This window comes from Bidens hawaiensis, unplaced genomic scaffold (genome assembly GCF_021521415.1).
Source record: "Bidens hawaiensis isolate Kalapana, Puna unplaced genomic scaffold, B.hawaiensis_p1.1 tig00002186_1, whole genome shotgun sequence".
Taxonomy (NCBI): domain Eukaryota; kingdom Viridiplantae; phylum Streptophyta; class Magnoliopsida; order Asterales; family Asteraceae; genus Bidens; species Bidens hawaiensis.
The window spans coordinates 1,329,505-1,334,123 of record NW_027491117.1 but is presented as its reverse complement, the minus strand read 5'-3'; positions in this window follow the sequence as shown (position 1 = coordinate 1,334,123).

Below are 4,619 nucleotides of genomic sequence, written 5' to 3'. Positions count from 1 at the left end.
CCCGAATCTGGATTACTGCAGTTTCTTGAAACACTATCTTCACGGGAATCAGAGCACTTACGGGCTCGTGTATGATTGGGTAATCGCTTTTCTGCCTATCATTCGGAAAGATATATATGAAGACATGCAAAACTCGTAAGGAGTTTCCACGTAAAATCAAGTAGATTTAGTTTGTATCACATCTACTTTTACACACCATAAAAAGCTACCATGACATACAATGACTGTCCTAAAGCCTTTTAAGCCTAATAACTTCACTAGTTAAGCACACAGAATCAGTATATCTATCATTTTCCAAGGATGGATCAATTTTCTGTTAAACATAGCAAACGAACTTCTTACGAAGTAGCAGACTTGAAAAATAATTTCATTTCCCTTTTAAAAATTTTAACATTAATCGCCCCGACCAAAACAAGGTCTTCAGGTAAACGGCTATCCCGAAGATCCAATGGATCAGCTGGACCGACCACATACTAGTATGTGTCCTTCTAACTAAGTATGGTCGACTAATTTTAAGCGAAAGAATGAAAACTCATCATAAACCGCCCCAGTCACTTTCAGTCCTTTGGTTAATGGCTATCCTCAAATTCTACAAGTAGAAAATGAGGACCAAAACATATCCGAAGACAAGTCCTTCAAACTGAGGCAACCGACATATTTTTAAGCGATAGTGAAGTTTTTTTTTTTTTTTTTAAATATAACATGAAAAGCATGGTTACTCGAAATTGATCATCCCATTCAGCTCGATAAGGTTTTGAAATCTTGTTTTGTTAAACGCTTTAGTATAAAGATCAGCGAAATTATCAAGCGTATCCACCTTCTCAAGCACAATCAGTTTCTTCTCAGCACAATCCCGTATAAAATGATGACGTATGTCAATATGTTTAGTTTTACTGTGCTTCAAGGGATTGTTAGTTACTGAGATAGCAGATGTGTTATCAATGCAAATAGTAGTAAGTAAGAAATTCAGACCATAGTCGCGCAACTGTTGTTGAATCCAAAGAACCTGGGAGCAGCAGTTGGATGCTGCTATGTATTCTGCTTCACAGGTTGAAATTGCGACTGAAGTCTGCTTCTTGCATTGCCACGACACCAATCTGCCACCAAGAAACTGACATCCTCCAGTTGTTGACTTCCGACTCTGATTGCACCCTCCATAATCAGAATCTGTGTAAGCGACTAGCTCCAAGTCTCCTCCTCTCGGGTACCACAACCCCCGCTTCGGTTTGCCCTTGAGATACCTCAGTATCCTCTTCACACCCTTCAGATGAGATTCTTTTGGGTTTGCCTGAAAGCGTGCACAAAGACAAACAGCAAACATTATATCAGGCCTAGAAGCAGTTAAGTACATTAAAGAACCTATAATAGCCCGATATTGAGTTGGGTCCACATCTGCATCACCGTCTGACTCAGCACCCAATTTATGATTGACGCAGATTGTAGTGTCGAATGGAGTGCTATCCTCCATCTTGAAGCGTTTGAGCACATCATGGACATACTTGGTCTGATGAATGAACATCCCATCCTTCTTCTGATCAACCTGCAATCCTAAAAAGAAAGTTAGTTCACCCATAGCACTCATTTTAAACCTCTTTTTCATGACGGCCTCAAAATCTTGACACATGGAGACTCTTGATGCAGCAAAGATAATGTCATCCACGTAGACTTGCACCAGCAGGAAGTCGCTTCCATCTCTCTTGAAGAACAACGTGCTATCTATCTTCCCTCTTTCAAACCCATTTTCAAGCAAGTAATCTGATAAAGTTGAATACCAGGCACGAGGTGCCTGATGTAGTCCATACAATGCTTGCTTAACTTGTACACATGATCAGGAAAGTCTGGGTCAGGAAAACCCGGAGGTTGCTCAACATACACTACCTCATCAACTTTCCCATTCAGAAACGCACTCTTCACATCCAACTGAAATACCTTCATCTTCTTATAAGCAGCGAACGCCAAAAACAATCTAATGGCTTCCAACCTTGCGACAGGAGCGAACACTTCATTATAATCAATCCCCTCTTGTTGATTAAAACTTTTAACGACTAGCCTCGCCTTGTTTCTTATGATAATCCCTTTCTCATCTCTCTTGCACTTAAACACCCATTTTGTGCCTATCGCATGCACATGCTTCGATTTTTCAACCAAATTCCAAACTTCCATTTTCTTGAATTGAGCCAACTCTTCTTGCATAGCTTCGACCCACGAGCTGTCCTTGAGAGCCATTTGATAATTCTTCGGTTCAATCTGGCTGATAAAGCAGCTGTACAAGCATTCGTTGATTATCCCTGTCTCCTTGATGCTTGTGAAAACACAGGTGTGCTCATTCAAGCTACGTCTTGTTTGTACACCGGAGGACACATCACCAATCACATTCTCCAAAGGGTGATCTTTATGAATTCTCGTGGTCGGAACAGAACCAACATGCAAATTGTCTTCCAAGTTATAAGAGAGCTCGTCAATGGTTGTTTCATGCTGAGAGTGAAATGGATTGAAAAATTCTTCTTCAGTCGAGGCAGCAGGGGTATCGACAGCATTTGATGAGGAAGGTTGACATTTATCGATCAGCTGTCTTTGTAACAGGTTTTCTTCCTCATCAAGGATCATCTTCGTTGCAACTCTCTCTTCTTCTTCAGCAATATCCAAATACGGTATGTTAAAAGACTTAAAAAGTTTAACATAGTCGAAAAACTCAGGAGGTCCGTTTCTTGGTTTTGGCGGTTGGTAACTTGTGATATCGGTGTTACACACCACCTCAACCTTGCTGGTTGATGTATTAAAGACACGTCTGTTGGGAGTCCCAACAACATAACCGACTAAGATTCCTTCATCGGCTACTTCACCAAATTTAGAATTTGTCTTTAAAATCGAACAAGGGGACCCGAATGGTTCAAGACCACTCAAGTTGGGCTTTCTCCCATGCATAAGCTCATAACACGTTTTACCAAGTCTTTTAACAGTTAAGACTCTATTCAGAACATAACAGGCTGTAGCAACAGCTTCAGCCCAAAACACCACAGGAAGCTTCGAATCAGCCAGCATTGTTCTGGATCCTTCAATTAATGTTCTGTTCTTCCTTTCAGCCACTCCATTCTGTTGCGGTGTATACGGAGCGCTGTATTGGTGTTCGATCCCTTTCTGAAGGCAGAAGATCTCCATCTCAAAATTCTTGAACTCCGTTCCATTGTCACTCCTGATGAACTTAACCCTTTTATCCATAACGTTCTCAACTTTGGTAATCAAATTCTTTACCATCTGAGCCGTTTCGTCTTTTGATTTCAGGAAATATACCCACGGATATCGTGAGTAGTCATCAGTGATCACCAAGCAATAAGAAGTACCTCCTAGACTTTTTGCATTCACGGGACCGAAGAGATCCATGTGAAGCACCTCTAGAGTACTGGCAATTGAATTGACTTTCTTGGTGAGATGGGATTTCTTGTGCTGCTTTCCCTTCTTGCACGCTATACATTTATCTTCAAAATTGAAATTCTTCAAGGGAACACCCAGCACAAGTCCATTCCTGACAATGTTGTTCATCTTCCGAAGATGAATGTGCCCCATTCTCCTATGCCACAATTCGGACTCCGATTCGCTCGCTTTTGTCATAATGCATGATTCTTCCGTGGCCATTTCAGTCGACCTCATATCCATAATATACGTATTTCTTTCACGTGGAGCCTTCATCACAATCCACTCCTCTGGTATCTGAAAACCAGGTTGCAACACCATCGCCTCATTCTTTGTAAAATGAACGGTGTACTCCTTATCACAGATCTGCGACACACTCAGTAGATTGTGCTTCAATTCTTCCACAAAGTTAACTTTCTCCAATGTCATCTTTCCGTTCGACACCGTTCCCATTCCTGTAATCTTGCCACCACTTTCACCGGCAAAGCTCACTCTCCCTCCTTGAACAGGTTTCAAATCGTGTAACAAGTATTTGTTACCTGTCATGTGCCGGGAACAGCCGCTATCTACAACCCAAAGATTGTTGGCAGCCCTATTCAACTGTTCCTGCACAATAAAGCAAAAGATTAGAATTTAGGGACCCAAGACCAATTGGTCTTGGATCTATACATCCCAAACTTTGGCTTTCCAAAGTTAGTATCTCGATAATTCCTGTAAGTCCTATTAGGATACCTCCTTGAAGATTGATTGTGAGGCCTTCCAAACCTTTGTGAATTGAAAGAATTATAGCTTGTGGTTTGGTTATTAGCAGTGTAAAACTGAGATTTGTTTCTATGAAAACCTGAATTAGTCACATTTTTTAATTTTAAATGGTTTTCATTTTTAGCAGCATGATAATTACTATTAGGCTTATTCTCAGTTTTAATAGGCCTTACACCTCTGAATCGCTGCTTCAGAGGGCAATCTGCAACTAGGTGCCCTAATTGATTACACCTAAAACAACACCTATGCTCAACCTTTTTATCAACCAGTGTTTTAGATGTCGAGGCTTTATTACCGCCCGTTCGTCTCACATATGGTGGGACGTACGGGTTTAGTGGAGTACTCTTTTTATTCGTCTTATCTTTCTCTCCACCATTGGGTAATACCACCTCCTCTTTTGCCTTACCAGACTCGGATGACTTATCCGAATCCGATGAGACTGGACT